The 18058-nt window shown below is 43.8% G+C and overlaps 1 protein-coding gene across 1 annotated transcript in view; it reads left to right on the forward strand.

Moving 5' to 3' along the window:
• The first annotated feature begins 16892 nt into the window (after positions 1 to 16892).
• Positions 16893 to 18058, forward strand: part of ESRRG (estrogen-related receptor gamma) — a 396968-nt gene continuing 395802 nt past the window's right edge. Inside the window, exon 1 of the mRNA XM_014950743.1 lies at positions 16893 to 16961. The gene's annotated coding sequence lies outside the window, so the exon portion shown is untranslated. The remainder of the gene's footprint in view (positions 16962 to 18058) is intronic.

The raw sequence follows: 18058 nt of genomic DNA on the forward strand, positions 1-18058 counted from the left end.
CCCCCCCCCCCCCCGCCGGTGCCCGCATTCCGGCTCCCCGCCGGTACCCGCATCCCGGCTCGGTGCCGGTGCCGCGCTCGCTGCTTGTTTCCATTTCCCAATTAAGGACTAGATGAGTTTCGCCTTCGGGAAAGCGAGGTTCTGTGAGCAGCTTGAATTAAAGAGAGAAAGAAAGAACGAACTAACTCTAAAAGTTTCTCGGGTCAAGCTCGGATTCCCTTTTGGTTATTACTCCAAAGAAGAACGGCGTCGATTAACTCTAAATTCGGAAATGCCGGCCCGAGAAGAAGAATGACAATTCCCCGTCCTTCTCTGCAAGGCGGCTAGTTGCAGGATGGCATTTAGGGCGTGTGGTCCCCTGATGACACGGTGACACCCCCCCCAGCTCCGTGCCCGCTGGAAGCCGTGGGTGGGCTCTCCCCTTCCCCCCCTGGAGATGCGGGACCAAACCTTCCCCTCCTTCTCTCCCGCAGCCCCCCCGGGCCGGTTTGACACCTCGGTTGGGCTCTCGCAGCCCAGGGCCACCTGCGGCCACCACGGCACCGTCACAGTAGGGGGGGGACCAGAAAAAAAAACCCAACAAACCAAAACAACCCCCCCAGACAACTAATTGCCCCCTCCTATAAGAGGGCAGAGGCCTCGTAGCAACAGGTAATGGAGGGCACCTGCGGCTTTTCAACCGCTGATGGAGGAAGCGGGAGGTCCGCGGCAGGACGGCGGTCGGTAAGGGGGTGTGAAAGAGAGGAGAGGGCTGTCCAAAAGGGAAAAAAAAACCCAAAAAACCCCAAACCAGGACTTGGTGACAGTGTAACAAAAGTTTAAGGCTGTGAGGCCAACGGGACCTCCGCAGCGGAGCCGAAAAGCTGCTTCCCCTCGGTCTCTTTCTTGCCGGCTTCTTGCGGGTCCCGAAAGCCGCCCCGCAGAGCGGCCCCGGCCCAGGGCAGCCCCGGGCCCCCGCTTTGAGGCCGGACACGTGTTGCTCCCCCGGGGGGAACCGGTCTCCCCCCGCCCCACCTCCGCGGGGACCCGTCGAGGATGCTCCGGGAGCCGGGTGCTGGGACCGGGCCGGGGGAAAGGTACGGCCTCCCCCTCTGCCAGGGCGCCGTTAACCTCTTGGGGGGCACGGCGGGAGCGGGCGCTCCGCCGCCGGGCACAAAGCAGTCCCCGCAGGGTGAGGAGATGGGGGGCTCGTACCCCCGGCCACCCCGGAGGCCGGGACGCCCCTCTGGGGTCCCCCGCTGCGGCTGGGGGTCGGCGGCGGAGGGCGGGGAGGGTCCCCCGGCTGACCCGAAAAAGGGGGGAGTCCTCCCCTTCCCTCCCCTCCCTTCCCCTCCCACCCCTGGCTCTTTGTTCTTCGGTTTGGCCCTTTGTTCTCCCTCTCCTCGGCGTCTGCCCTAAATTTCCAGGCGGGGTGAAGGTGCGGAGGAAAGTTGCTGAAAGCTGAGGAATTTGAAAAAGTGGGTGCCGGAGCAGGGAAAAAAGGCAGGGGGGGTCCCTTCCCGGGACTACGCGCCGTTCCCCAAATTCTGTCGCTTTGTCTGGTTTGCCCAAGGATCAATGTGTGGGGGTGGTGCTGAGGCAGAGGGGGGAGATGGGGCTCCCCCCTTTAGGGGCCGGGCACCCCCTTGTCTCCATCTGAAAGCATTCTGGTGGGCAACCCTCCTTTCTGGTGGGAAAGGGGATAAAGAAATAATAATCAGCGATTATTGTGGTGAGATGAGGCGGTGGGTCACGGAGATGAAAGGTTTCTGAAGGTTAGAGATTTTTAGGGCACGTGTGTTGGTTTGAGTTGCATGAAACCAGAATGGATTTGGCTCCGTGGGTTGCTTTTTGGTGTCCCCCCTGCTCGTTTGACAGGGCCGTGGTGAAGTGTTGTCAGGAGTTAAACAAGTTGGTACTTACTTACTTTCAAAGCAGATGGAATATCCTCACGGAGCAACGTCGTAGCTTAAAAGGCAGCTTTAGTGTGGTTCATGGGAATCACAGTCTGATTTTTGTATTGACAATAATAATAATAATAAAACCTCCATGGGAGGAGGACCCCTTCATCTGGCACAATATGTTGTAGCCTTATCCTGTCTTTACTAATCATCATTAAATGCTGGAGAACTACAAGCTTGTTTTGCCTTGCACTAAGAAATCACCAATAACTCTGAAAATACCAGTTATTACAGGATTCTTCCCTCTCCCCCTGATATATGAAAGTAGGAAAACACTTTATTCGGGTGTTAGGAAAGCTGGTGTAAAAGGGAAAGTTTTACTATGGTGTGTTGGAGTAGGTCACAACAGGTAACGAAGAGAGCCAGGTTAGAGCCCTGAATTCCAGCAGCCTTCCCCAACAGCGCTGTTACGCTCCCACTTCATATCCCAGGATGTTGAAAAGCTGCTTGAATGTAATTCTCATATTTCTTGTAGTAAAGAGAACGTCCATAAATATTTACTATCTTTATATACATAGAGATCCTATAAAATTATTTTTTAAAAATATTTTATTCACAGTACTTTTGTATTAAATAAAAAGGCTAAAATTGTTTATTACGGTAAGCCAAATTTCCAGTATTTGTATACATTATTCTGATATCAAACAAAATAGACAAAGTGAGAAATAAGGTGAGGTAAGATTGGACTTGACTAAATAAATGTTTTAGATCGGGATTTTTTTTTAACGTGCATATGCTAACAGGGATCACACCATCCCTCTGGAGATGTTAAACCCCAGGTTCTGTTTTACAGATGAAGTGGGTTTTGATTCGAGGTGATGAGGGGCCTGCTCTGGCTTTGATTTTTCCTGATGTTGAGGGGGATACAATCCCGGTGAGAAGTCCGGGAACCTCACAAGTGGAAAACCCAGATTCAGGTGTTTCGAGCTGGAAACTCAAACCCAGAAGCTGTCCTTGAAAACGTTGACCTTTATTATTTGGGACTGAATGTAATGATTGGTCACTCACAAAGTAGCGGAAAGATACAGGCGTCGTATCGGATGCTTTGGTGATAGTTTGATTTTCTAGCCGAGTGTGTCCCCACACAAAAGCCTACTAGTTTATTGCTGAAATCTAGAAGCTGACCGCGTTACTCGCTGCTCTGTTCATATCCCAGTGCTCATAATGTGGTGTTGCAATATCCAGGTAAAAATGTTCAATGCCATTTACAACAAGGAATCTGCCTTAAGCAACACTATAATCAGTAATAGCTAATGTTACCCAGAACAAGAGTTTCTGCAAATGACTTATCGCCACAGGACTTAACAAAGTTACAGCTGTAATTGTGCTGAAAACTAAATAAAAGCAGACATCCAAGAAGTAGGATATAAATTTAATTGGGAAAAAAATGGGTCTTACAGAATGTTGTGTGTGATCAATAATAGCTGCTTCTGTCTCGGTAGTGATGACGATTAGAGGGACGAGCGACGTTTGTGGGTACTTGTTTGAATAGAGGGTTTCTGCAGCATGAGAAAAAATAATTTCTGACTCAAAAGCATCCACTGAAGAAAGGGTGGTTGCATTTATTCATGTTAATTAATCTTCCCTTTTTGCTCGCAGTTTTTACTGACATACGTACATTTCCTTTCCATAGATGAGAAATTTATTATTTAAAAAAAGAAAGCAACAGACAGTGCTCTACTACTTCCCTTGGAAAATCTGACATTGAATACAAGTTCCTAAATATTGCACTGAATTTCTGAGGGCAAACCTAAATATATGAAGACAGTTTGAGTTTTTGTTGTCTTGCTTTTTGGAGCAGGTGACAAAGCTACTGAATTGTAGTAGTTTGCTAAACTACCGAGTTGTTTAAACAAGATGTCAGGCAAGACCTTTTACCTCTGATTTTGTTTTTATCACTTTTATCTGTTGATAAATATTTGCAGCAAATGAGGGGAAAAATACGTTGGTTTTGTTTTCACTTCTCTTCCAGTTGTTATTATATCTAAGCGGTTCCGAACAGCATCGCTGCAGAGGAATATGGCATAAAACCAGAATAAGTAGGAAATTAAAAATAAACACTCTCTGCTTTATAATAGATACCTCTAGACATAGGTATGAATGAATACTGATTCATTTATACAGTTCTTAAATGGAAAAGCCGTAAGTTTACAGCAAAGGTAAACAGCGTGTCGTACTGCATTTAGCAGATGTTGGTGTGCTACCTTTAGGAAAATGGAGAGCAGCGGTCCCCTTGACATCCCTGGAGAAATTTTGATCTTGCCAGAAAGGAAAGGAGAGCGTGTAACTATAGGAACTAGGCTGAGAATGGAGGGTTAACAACTTTAATAATGTATTTATTTTCTTTTATTAATTTATCTCACTCTTAACAAAATTAAAAGTTTGGGTTTTTTTGTAAATGCCCATGTTCTATTCTATTGGTATATAGTATGGGTAACAAAATTAAAATAGTCTTCAGAATAATTCCAATTTCAGGCTTTCAAATGCTACAATGGTCTTACATGCTTGCTGCATGTTTAAAATTACCACTGACTATAGTAAATAGTGGTACATGCTGGCTAACATTCAGTTGCTGAATAAGTAGCAAATTAGCAATATAGATTTAATTTTTTTTACTGTTATGCCAAATATGAAGGACTTGGAGCTCCTTTCGTCATGCAGGTATAGGACTATACTTATGATGTTGATTGACTGTAGTAAATACATTTGCAACAAAAACTGGTGATAATTACATGTTTCCATCCACGTATATTATTTTTTTTCAAAAAGTGTCATTCTTAATAGAGTAGTAATAATAAACTTAGAAATTACTTCCCCATATTTTTATTCTGTTACAAAAGATGACTTACTCAAAGCACAAAAAGAAGTATTTCTCTGTATTTTCTTAGTGACTCGTGACCTTAAGGTACAGCAGCGCTGGCATAATACACGCGGTCTCCCTCCCTCAAAATACTTGCCAGAATAGTACATCATTGCCTATGCATGGTTTTTTTTGACCGTGCATCAGTAATGCATGAATGGCTCTGGCTTGTTGAGCACAGAGGGGAGAAAAGATGATAAATCAATATAAGTTCATTCTAAGTAACTGATTAAGACTCCGTTCTGTTTCCATTGCAGTTAACACCAAAACTCTCGTGACTTTGAATAGCTTCCTCTTACTGTTTGGCTTGTGAAAATGCTCAGAAATCCCGGTCAGCGTTTTGGTTTTGTTGTGCAGAAAGAAAGAGAAGTAACATTATTGTTGAAAGCTACGGTTCCAGGCCTTAATTTTTTCATAGACTTCTAATTAATATATAGAATTACCTCCACCATCCTGCCTGCCTTGGCCCTGAAAACAGTTATGTCCATGAGTAGCATATTTGGTATTTTGTGTTTAACTATTTCAAACCTTCATCCAAATGCAGGATAACAATGTTTTTGGGTTTTTTTTTTTCACTTGTGTCAAATACAAATCCTTACATTGGCGCCTGTCTTGGGAAGCTGCCAATGAACTGTTGCCAAGTTTAACATCCATTAATGACGATTGTTAAAATCCGCAAGGAATTTACACACTTTCTTCCAGTTAGGAAAAAGTTTGAGTAGAACTGAACTAGGTAATTCCATGCATTGGCCGTCAACACTTTCTGAACATTTTATTATTTAGCTTTTTTTTTACCTTATTTTTTCATACTGTTGCATTTACGAGAATAGAGTGAGACATCTAAAATATGCTTGAAACTTATAATTAAAAATATAGATCTTTAAACAAGGAATGAATGAAGTGCAGACTTCCAAATTATAAATTAGAAAATCCTTTCCCTGTTTCTAATTTGGATTTTTCTCTGAATAATTTTCTACCCTCCTCCCTCCCTTTTCATCTTGTTCACCTGAAAAATTTGGGAAGTGGTATGTGTTTTAGTAGGACACAGCGTAGTGACTTCTCCATGTTTGAAAGATACTTGGAACTCTTCTTACAATGCCTTTGCATCAATAGAAAGAGAAATAAGTGGAGCTTACACTTCTAACTTGTGTGTTACCAACTTTTCTTATACACTCAGTAGATAAATTTGTACCTTTTTTTTTTCTCTAATCTGTAGAACATCTATCCAATGGAAAAAGTGAGACATATATATAGATATCTATGACACATATATCTCTGTGTGTGTATATATATCATAGCCAGGGAAAAAATTACTCAAGAAGACAAACTTGCTTTAAAGGAAATGCTACATAAAAGAGGAACTTTTATGGGGCTGAAGTTGTCAGATGGTAGAATGAAGGAATTATTGAAACTGTAGTGTTCCACCTTCCTTAAGCTCAGCTCCCTTTAGGTAAGGAAGGATCACCAGTAGTAGACCCATGTGAGAGTGATCACAGTGACTGAATTATCGCTCAGTTCCTTTACCCCTTACCTAGCAAATAAATTTTCATCAATATGTCAAGATCTGAATTCTTTAAGAGGAAAAAAAAGCAATAGATTCAACCTTTAAATGCCAGGAGGGTTGGTGAGGTTTTGTTTGTTTATTTGTCTTTTTTTTTTTTTCTTTAAATTGATTATTTGTTTTGTAGCAAGCAGCATTCATAGAAAAACATTCAAAGTGAAGGGAAAAGTAATTGAGGGACTGTGATGGGACTGGCACAGATCTTTCCTGAAGATGAAAACCAAATCGCTTGTCATTGGAGTTGCTAATATCTTTAGAACACATTGAAATTTAATCTGTAAGTTTGGCATCGCATCGCATTAATTGAAATCACCGAGATTCATGTTCTGCAGTCTGGAACTTCTGCAACCGTGCCTAATTTCTATGAGTGGTTTATTTTGATGTTATAGTTTAAAATTTTTGGAGAAAAGAGACAAACAGGCATGGTAAACCTGTGATTGATTAAAATACTTGACATTTAATAAGTTAATTTGATCTATTCAACTGAGGGGTATCGAAGTCATAACTCTTACTTTCATATAAGGAAACTGAGTCACGGAGACAGAAGTGACTCTTAGATGCCCAAATTCCCAATGATATGTTGGTGATGGATTTAGGAACGCTGAGCAGGTCGCATACACCTGCCACAAACAGGATGTAGCCTCATAATCCATGTGTATTTTATGATGCCTTCACAAACTACTAAAACTTCATTCTGAATGTTTCCTTGGGAGCTTCGTGTCACCCTTTCTTTTAGTGGCAACGCTTCATTCATCAAATGTCTATAAAGGTTGTACCTTGTGGTCACCTTTAGGAGGACTGGAAGATGTGTTTGTCTTTCCAGTACACAAATAACTTCTTGAATGTTAACTCCTGTATTTGTAAGTATAAAATTACCTGAAATCAGTGGGAATTGCTCTTGCATAGCAATTTGTTGCACCAAGGCCACAGGGAGTAAAACGAGCACCTCGTGTTGTACATGCTCTGCAGCAGCATAAAGCTGAGAGAGAAAAACCCAGGTGCAGTGAAAAATAGCAAAGGGAAATTTTCATTGGGCTTGTACCGAAAGAGTTGTAGCGAGAAGCAGCATATACTGCTGGAATAGAAGAACCTGCTTCTGGATGTTAACTCTGGGTAGTATATTGCCCTGGTAACCTAGACAGTAATGTGATACCCTGTCCCTGCAGGTAGGAATGTAGAGCAACAACCTTCTAACAATTGGAAATGAATACACCAATCTCTTAAAAAGTCATTATTCATGAAAAAGAGGCAACATAAAATTGGTTCAGGCAAAACTGTGTATCCTACCGTGCATCTGGCTGTAACAAGTAAGGCTTAGGAATATGGTCTTATATGAACAACTACTGAAATGATGATTGTTGATTGTCGCCATGGTTTTTCTTTCTCTGTGGTCTTAGCTGAACACCCATGTCCCAAGGGCTCAGAGCAAGGGCTGAGAGTGTTCAGGTTGCATACAAGCCTGGTAAATGTAGAGGGCCTAGAATGGGGATCACTGAAGTTCTCAGGATGGCTCTAGAAGGACTTGAAATGGGGCTTTTGTGAGCTAGTGGCTCTACTTCAGAAATTTAATAGCAAAACATTATGGTGAAGTCTCCTAACTAGGAAAATTGCTGGAATGTAATGAACTGTACCATAGTACCCAACAGCACAGGGCAATTCGTTGCCCTAAGTAAAATTACCCATATTGAAATAAGAGATTGAATAGAGAAAATTGAATAGATTAATATTGAATAGAGACAATTAGGGACACAAGTAAACTCTGGTTAGTGTATATAAAAAATAGTATTAGCCAGTTAGGAAGAACTGGTTTGAAACAGCCAGTAGTATCAGCCTCCCTGAGGTTTCTTTTAATTCTCCTGTAGCTGAGAACTGGTTCAGTGTAAGGGAACTTGAAGGACATGTCCAGCGATGACATTTTACGTATGCCTTGTAGTGTGCTGGTGGACACAGAAGACCAACGTACTCAACACCAGGCTGAAAATTTTCAGCCAGGTAAGAGGCGTGCTTTGCCATCTCATGGGAGAAGGCAAATGGGGATACAGAGGTGTTTGCAAGGGAAGCAGTTCCCCCGTGTTAGCTTCTTCATGCCTTCTCCTCCCCAAGAAGCCCACTTGGAGGACGAGCTCCAGCTCGGCAGCCTGGCTTGTGAGTTCTGCCACACCTGGCTGGACACCAGCTCCCTCCTCCCCTGCCTGCTTCTTCCTGTGCAAGGCGGCAATGCCAGGTGGCTACGTCTGTCCTCTTGCCTTGTCTTTTTTTTTTTGGTTGGAGCTGCCATCTGAGCAGAGGGGTAACATGGGGAAGGCTGATCTCTTTCATGACCTATTCAGGGCTATGATTGTCGAGCCCAAAATCGAAAAGACAGTACTCTGCAGTGGGTCCCCTTTTGGTGAAAATGGTTGAAACTCTGCCATCTAACTACAGAGCAGATTAAATGACTGGCACTATTTTGAAACATCCTTTATTTTCTATTGGATTATCTACAAGTAAACATATCCAGATTTGCAGACTATCCTTTACATTCCAAGACAAAAAAAACCCCAAAGACCAAAAGCATCCCTCTTTTACTAAACTTATTAAAAAAAACCAAACCAAACCCAAAATCTAAACCCCCCAAACCTGTTTGTTTACATATTTTTATAGAGATTTAGATAAATGGGGACATACTGTCTTAGATGTGACGACCTCTAAAGGTTTATAAACATTGTTTGTAAGCTATTAAGGAACTGTGATTGAACAACGCAATGGAAACATCGTAGCTAAAAAGGAAATTAACAACTTGCCTCCTTGGCAGAATCATCATCACCCTGCGTGCAGGAAAAGCCTTGTAGCTGGCTGCCTTTGCTGCAATTACTGGTGTACTTTCTTCCCAGGATATCCCATTGTTTGCTGCGCTCCCCCCACAATAATTTTTGTAGGGCTTTATGAACTTTATCTGCTGAAATGTTTTGTATAGCACCTAACAAAACTGCCTCCTTACACTAAACACTGCTGCTGTGCTATAAATGCCTAATCAGAACACATCTCTGGTAGTGTAAATCTGGAGCAGTTACTCTAATTTCTGTAGAAATTGCTCTGCATTGATGCTGGAGCAACTCACCCTGGTCTCTCGCCTTGCTGTTTGTGGCATGAGAGAAGGACCTGGTATTTTGGGACCTATTTCTGCAAAAAGTTGAGCACCTGTAATCCTACTAAGGTCAGCAGGAGAGGAGAGCAGGCAGCTCCTGGCAGCAGCAAGCCCCACTCATTTCTGCGCTGCCCAGAAGAGTCTCAAAATCATCTGCAAGAGTCTCAAAATCATCATTAAAATTCAATTGTTTCCCTTCACATTTAGACATCCGCCCATGGAAAAACGCCCATGGTGGAACTTCTCCCCGTCTCCCTGGGGGTGGTACCAGGAGATTAGCTCACGAGGAGGATGGGAAGGCTGCAGCCTTAATGGCAACTGAAAAGACAGAGACAAGAAAACGAGCTTCCCTTGCTGCCCTTAAGTAAAGCAGTAATCCACATGGCTCCAATGCTAAAATACGCAATAACCTGGTTGTAGGATTTCCTTGGTAAAGATTTCGCATTAGTTCTGCTTCTGTTTTGGCTATATAAATATTTATAACTTATTTTATTGCTATTGCTGTATAATATGACCAAAATATAATGAAAAAAATGCGATTTCTCAAATTTTTAATTAGAAATTGAAGCTAGATCCCCAGCTAGTATAAATTGGTATGACTCCCCTGATTCCGTGAGAGCTGTATCAGCTTTCACTGGCTGCATGTCTGGTTTCTAGTTCGTAGCTCCAACTGGCTAATTACTGAATAAGGCTTCACCACACCATGACATTCATATATAGTAATGGGGTTAAGCAGTTAAACGTCAGTAAATGCATTCATCTGTGGAATAAGATCTTTTCACTTTTCTCATCATTTTCCATCATAAACAACTAGATTAAAACTGGTGTCCTCTCCTTCCCACCAGCTTCTTGGCCACCTGCTAGAGGCCCGCAGGCATAAGAGGAAGGATGGGTTTAGTATCAGCACATTTCACATAGGGCTTTAGAAAAGAGCATCTTTAATGTACACCAAATGAGGTAAATTACAGGGAAGTGTTTCCAGCTGGCATTCCATGGCTGTGAATGCAGCCTGGGAACCCATGGCCCAACAGGCTTTGTCACCTTGACTGATGCTAAGAAAGCCCTTCCTACAAGCTTCCATATGCTATTTTCTATCTATATTTATCAAATCGTTGCCAAGTACAACTTTTTGTGTGTGCCTGGGAATGTACTTAAAGATTTTGAGAAGTCAGAAGACTCACTGAACTTTTAAAGCTGGATACTGTCAATGTGCTTCAAGCGGGGTCCAGATGGAATTGAGGTAGTTGAGGTCCTTCAGACCAAATTTGTTTAAGATCTAATATTGGCCTTTTGACTTCACGTGCCAGGTGAAGTTCTGCAATCTCAGGGAAGACTTAATTCATACAAGCAGTGTTGGGTGTCACAGGTGCTTTCTTCCCAATTGCAATAGTAACAGTTCCTCTGGCTTTACAGAAAACATAGCAGTTAAAGAATTCACATTCAGGGATGAAAGGTTTCATGTTTCCTCTTCTTCCAGTCTACACGCTACTCTATGCACAGGCTTCTTCCACTCTTCCTTTTGAAGCTCTACCACCAGCATTTGAGGTTATTCAGGCCAGAGAACAGGAGCAGCAGGCAGCATGACTACAGCCTCTAATGCAGAACACTGAGTTCTGTGGGGTAATCCTGGATCTCTGGCTTCCGAGACTCCTTTTGCACTTACACATTAAGAATAAAACATGTTCATGAGCTTTTGAGAATTCCTGAGATAGGACCTGAATCATAGACAGAGCCTATTTGCCATGAAACCTAATATCTTCTTGGCAGCCATTCTTTGTCTGCAACCTTTGCTCTGGCGATCTGTTTTGGAGAGGCGTTTTGGAAATCTTGTAGTTGTCACCTGTACGCCCAGGAATCAAGCTCATCACACACTACTTTCTACTGGCACTTTCACCAGTACGTCGCGTGTACTTTGCACACCCAGCAGGGTTCCTGAAGTGCAGACTGTTAATCTCTCGTTATCTGTGTAGCGTGTGAATGGGGGAAAAGGCTTAAATTCTGTTTGTATTTTAAATAACTGTCTTGGCAGTTACACAATCCACAGCGTTCATATTTCCACGGAATGCAATGTTTGCGACTATCGTTAAAAAGAGAGGAGCAGATATCAGGTATGGAGGAGCAGTTTGGAGAGTTTGGTCCGGAGTGGGTCAGCCTGGCTGTCAAGGGCACCTGGAAAGGTGCCACTCCGTGCCGTGCAGTTTGTCTGCTGCCTGTATGCAGTATTATTGCTTGCTGATGGCCGTTTGGCAACTTTTGTCTGTATCAAGCAAGCCAAGTTCTGATCCCTTTACAGAGTTAGTTCAAATTCCTCTGACACCAGGCTCGATTCCTGCGAGCAGCCAGCCTGCAGGAGCCAAGAGGTGAGCTTGCTTATTCTGAGCAGACTTGGAGCTCGTTATTAGGTGAGCACCCCGCCCTGAATCCTGATCTCTGATAAATTAACTTTTTAACACCGCATTACCACTAGCGTACAAGCCAAATGTCTATGTAGATATTTACGTGCCAACAGCCAAATCGAAGCTCTTTCTTTTTCTTCTGATATATGTTATGCTTTGCAGACATGAGTAATCCATATGGGATATCTTTCCCACAGAGTAAAACCAATGTAAATTCACATGACTCAGGGACTTGTTTCAATGCTTATGTATAAACTCTCATTAGAGTGATTACGCTTGAAGATCAAAAGAAAAGTACACTCACTTATATTAATGTTTAATGCATAATTCACATTGTTAGAACAAAAAAGAAAACAGTGGTGGTTGTTATGACAAATATTAAACAGTGGTGCTACTAACCAATTCTCATAGAGGATCCTTCATTTCGTTGCATTGGCTGGGTGCTGAGATTACCTCTTGCGCATGTTGTACCACCGTCTCAGACATTTAGCCTAGATGATCTCCATGGTCCCTTCCAACTCTAAAAATTCAGTGAAATTCCTCACTGGATAAGTAATTCCCCTGTAATGACAGGAGTGGGGGACAGCCAGGATACCCTACCACTGCTGGTGGCTCCAATGCTCAGAGACCTCTCAGTGGAAGCAGAGCACAGAATAATCTAATCCAGTTGTTTATACAAGTGGGAGTTCAGATTAAAACTGAACTGAACATATCCCACCATATGCTCCTGTATTGTCCAAAACTCTCCTTGCCTTCAATCTTAGTCTAGTTGGAGCCTTAATATCAAGACTAGGCCCATGCTGACAGTTACCCAGCACAACAGAATTAAAGAAGAACTTCATTTCTTGTTTAACGCTGATCCATGCTCTACCTTCTTTATTCAATGCTTACTTTCTTACCAGAAAGCTTCTCACTTAAATAGGCAGGTTCAGTATGAGGGAGTTGTACATGAAATCTGTTCCCTCTGCCTGCAACCGAGACCAGGACATCAGAGCAAAGCCCTGCTTGTAATCACAAATCGGGCTTAGGAAGGAGAATCCCGTGTGTGGTGTCATTTGTGGTACGGCGCAGCGGGGCTGCTTCATCTGTGTAAGGGAAGACCCCTGGGCACCCTCTGCCTGCCCACATGACAGCCTTTCACATAAAGTAGGAGTTGGGTCTTTTTTACCTTCATAGCTTTTACTGGCTTTTCCCATGTCAATGTTTATAGGGTCAGCAATTTGAACCATCTAGTTTTGATATTTATGCTTCTTTCAAAAAATTGGCTGTTGTAGAAATTATGTAAACTCAGCTACTTTCTCGTCTATTTTATTTATTTTTCCTATAAAAAAAACCCAAACAACCAGCCCACAACAAACAACCCTGAGTTGAAAGTTTAGCAATCTTAATTCATGTCAAAGAGTCACCTCTCTACCTAGGGAGGTCTGTCCAAATGATATTTGACAAAGTTTCTGTTTGGCACAAAGTTGCAAAAAAAGAATTTGAATGTTCTCATTATCATGTTGGTAACTTTCCTGCACTTCAGCAGTGAGACAATACACCTGATTCCAGGCACAGCAGCTGCCTGAGCTTCAAGTAGGTTCTTCCTGATTCAGATCTCTATAAGTGAACTACAAAGGAACTCTCTGTTCCTGAGGAATCTTCCGAAGGCCCCGTTGTTCTGCAAACCCTTCTGTGCAAGTCTGAGAGGTTCCTCATTCAGGAATTAATATTGTTAAATTAGAAGGGGTGCTATTGCTTTGAATGGTATGCAGGCAAACATACAAATGGACCATGGGTGCTTAAGAGGACAGAGCAGAGCTTTGGTTTTTGTTTTCCTTTTGTTTATAACAACGTGCTTAGAATATTTATGATCGAGAAGCTGATATTTTCTCCAGTAAAGAACCTATTGTCCACTTTAAGGCAGTTGAGAACTTACTCAGAGTATCTTCTAGTTAAATTGTTTACTTTTAGCAGAGGGCACATAGCATGGCCATCCTGTAATTGACCACAAATGCATAGCTGTTGTGGGGCTTTTTGTTGAGAAAGGAAAAACCTGTAATGAACTAAGTGTGCTTCACAAGGAATGGAGCAGGTCGAATGTTGGGCTAAATTAACCTCATATTATACAGAAAAACTAAACTCTGTTGTTTTTATCTGTGGGACTTTGGACTTGCCTACACACCAAATTATTCCAGGACATTTATTGGGTACACTGCAGTAATTACTCCTGACTAAACCCATGCATAGACAAATCTTACGCCAGCATAAGAATTCACTTTCTTGAATTCTCTTAAACCACTTGGAAAGTGGATTGAGTGAAACCAGGAAACAACTCGGTCATTCCAGAATGAATAAGCTATCTGAACACAGTTCTGCTTTACATTCACATCCGACCTTATTCCAGCATAATTTTCGTGGGCTGAGAGGCTCTTAGGATATATCTACATAGCAAATGAACGCGTGATTATAGACATACCAACCTCTCCTTTACTCTCACTGGCATGACTAACAGCAGTAATGAAAGATGGTAGCAGAGACTTCAGGACAGCCTATTAACTGGAGGATATACGCAGTTGGTTGTGAACAGCCTCTGCCAGAAATCCACCTCATCACACCCTCGCTGCAGATCCAACTCACGTCCCTTAGACTAGTACTGGGCTTGGGGATGCCCCTCCGCATCTCTGGTGTGTACACACACACCAAAAATTGCATATGTGATAGGACTGCGCAGCCGAGCTAAATGGAAAGCAGGTGAATTTAACTTCAGAGGTTAGTCACACTGGGGAAGAAGCACGGCTCACACATTTTTAATATACACACCTTTGACAACCAAATGAAGTGTCAGCTGTGCGACTGCGGAGGCCACATTAAATATGCTGTAGACAAGCACAACTCAGTTGATTTCGCTAGGGCTGAATTTGGCTCCACAGGTGAGATCTTGCTTATTTGACTAATACTTGTTTTGTTGCCTATCTGCTCATTTATTTTAATGAAATTAATGCATTTTAATGTTCCTTTAAGTGCATTCCAAAAATAGCAATTTGATTAACTAATTCACTTTTAAAAGTGTAACAATCACAACTAAAAATCTCCCTGTTAGCTGAGGTATGGAATAATTGCAAGTAGCATCTTGGGTAGCTATGCCATACCCTTCACCCTTTTAAACAAATTCCCCACATCAATCAGAAGGGCCTCACTTAAAAATGAATGGCGAAATACAGACAACAATCAAGCTGTACACAGTGCTTTTCAAGTCTACAAAAAAAATTTATCGGTAATGTACTCTGCTGAGTACACTATACTTAAGACGGGTAGGAATTCAGTCTAAAAGCAGTTCAAAACAATTCCAAAACAGAAACACGAAACAAACTTGTCTTTCTAGCCAAGCCAGAAAGCATCTTGAGTAGCTTGGGTTAAAAAAACAAAACAAAAAAAACCCCAAAGCTGTCAATTTCAGGCTCCTTGAAATGATGCTTGGACTGTACTATGTTCTGAGCATGGTTTTTGGTTTTTTCCCCTAAATCTTTTTTCAGTTGCAACAGATGATCTCACCATTTGAAACAAGGTGCTGTTTGAGAGCACAGAGTCCAGCAGCACAAAAGGTGTACACTGACTTCTCCCTGACTTTATCTCCTTATAAAAACTGGAATAGCAAAACCTGATTAGTGACAGTATTAAGCAAAGCCAATTTTCCCTTTTATTGTATTTAAATGAGGAAAATGAAAGTGTTAATGCTAATATTAAGGCTGAACAGAGGCAGCTGCAAAAAGTAATTGCGTTTCAGCCCTGCTCCATGTGTCCTCTGGTGAACTCCACCGGGCTAGTGACATAGGTATTGGCGATGCCGTAACTTGTTGTTAAAACAGGTAGTGGGAAAGGCAGCGTGGAAGTGGCAAGCTTGATTTTGGGGTGCTGCTGGGGCGCTCTGTGGTCCCTGGGAGGGGGTTTGGCACCCCAGCAGTCTGGGGTATGAGCAGTGTGCATGTAACGACTGATCTTTAGCCAAAGAGGTGCTTAAATCTGTGCTAGCGTGGACAGTGTCTTCCCAAGTGAGGCCTAGCTCTGGAAATGCTTTCTGCGCGCGAGTTAAGTCCAACGTGTAAAAAGGTCACCCTGAATTTAGCAGGGGGCCGTTCGGGTAGGACTCGCCTTTCAAAAGGATTAAAAAAAAATGAAGGAAAGAAGATGCAGGTGTCTCACCGGCCCCTACTATTACTCATTAACACTGCTCACGGCCTGCACTGTGCTCGAGCAGACCGCGGTGCTGACTGTGGGCCTAAGCTCCCTCTTTTAGCCTAAACCGCCCTGCTTTCAGCAAAAAAAAAGAAGAAAAGGTGCCCCGCAACCCTGGCAGCGGGGGCTGGCAGAGGAGAGGGACTGAATCGCGGGGGCTGAGGCCAGGCTGCCAGGCTCTGCGCCGGTCCCTCGCTCTCCTCAGCAGCGACGCCATTGTGATAGCGAATCCCCAAACCGCCGCCGCGCCGCCCCCGGCCTCACTCTGCCCGGCACGGGGGGCACCCCCAATTCACCCCGCTCCCCTTGGAGTCCCTACGTGGAGTTGGGGGGGGCGGCTCCCCCCCACACTATTTGTGTCCCCCCTTCCCCCGCCAGCCTTCCCCTGCAGGGGCTCGGAGGAGGTTTGGCGGGGGGGAGGTGGGACGCGAGGCCGGGCCTGCACGGCGGCGGCAGCGTTACTCCTCGCCCGCCTCCCTCTTGCATTTCGGGTGCTTTTTTTTTTTTTTTAATTTTAATTATTTTTGTGTGTGTGTGTGTGTGTGTGGTGTCCTTCCCCCAGCCCCGCTGGCGGCGTGTGCGTGCCCGTCTCCGTGTCCCCGCGTCCCCTGGGCGAGGTGTCCCGTCCGCCGCCGCAGGACCCGGCCGCCCGCCCGCCGCATCCCGGCTGCCGGGGAAGGGGGGGGCACCCCCTCCCCGAGCCCCGCTGATCGCTACGGCTTGGGGGGGCTTTTTTGTTCTTTTGGGAGGAGGGGGTTTGTTTGGGTTTTTTTTTTTTGGTTGTTTTTTGTTTTTTTTTTTTTCCAGGTGGGAGTTGGCGGTGACCGGCGAGGCTCGCCCGGCACTGAATGTCACCCTGAAGGTAAAATGAAAGACAAAAAGATGAACGCATGCCTGCTCCCCTCGGCCGCGCTCCCCCCGCGCCCGCCGCCGACCCACCGCCACCATCGCGGGGCGGCAGCCCCCGCCGCGCCCCGGATTTCCTGTCCCGGCGCTTTATTATTTCGCTATTTTTTTTTTTTTTTAAAAAAAAGTATTTGTTTCAAACATATTATAAAACCAATGGTTATGCGTTGAAGACCTGAAACTGAATGAGAATAGGGTTACTCAGTGTTTGGCCAGGAGTTATGCATATTTTTCCCTGATTAAAAGATTTTCCTCCTTCCTCTTGGCAACATTCAGAATATTGTAAGCTTAACATTTACGGGAAAGAGTTAAGTTTATTGCTTAGGATGAATAGCATACTTCAGATAAAGACATGCAATTCTTTTAATTCTAATACCTTTGGATGAGGATGAGGAATTAATTATGTTAAGCTTAAGGCTAATTTTGACAATTCCCAAGAAATCTTAATTAGAATTTTGGAAAATTCCATAAAATATGTCCTTGTCATCATTCTTTTATTGTCAATAAATACAGCTGGTAAATCTCGAGATATCAGAAAGGCTTTCTTTAAAGGTATTTGAAAGACATTTTGAATATAAAACCTGTAGAATTCTTTTCTTATCTCAAAGGCAATCAAGATGAACAAATTAATGGAGTAGCTTCAGAGTATTATTACTCCTTGGGAGATACTGTACCAGACAGTCCAAAAAGCCGCACAACAGCACCGGCCACCCGGGGTTTAGTGCTTCTCGAACAATTATTTAAAATTATTGGCCGGGGAGGAGGGTAGGGGGGGAGTATGATTATTTATTTATTTTTCCCTAATCCTCCCCCAGCAGGGTTTCTGTGTGCGTGTCCCCCCCCTTGCCCAGGGTCAGGAGAGCCGGGGAAGTGACGAGGCTTTAGGCGGCAAGAGTTTGGGGCCGGGGTCCCGGGGTGGCTCTGGCCGTTGCGAGCGGGGAAGGGGGACAGGACTCTCCCAGCCAGTGCCGGGCCGCCTGCGATTGTCGCCACCGCTGCCCGCGTCGCCCTCCCTCTGTCCGGGGTGCCCTTTGGGGAGCCCCCAAGTGTCCC

This window comes from Calidris pugnax, unplaced genomic scaffold, assembly GCF_001431845.1.
Source record: "Calidris pugnax isolate Ruff unplaced genomic scaffold, ASM143184v1 scaffold24, whole genome shotgun sequence".
NCBI lineage: Eukaryota > Metazoa > Chordata > Aves > Charadriiformes > Scolopacidae > Calidris > Calidris pugnax.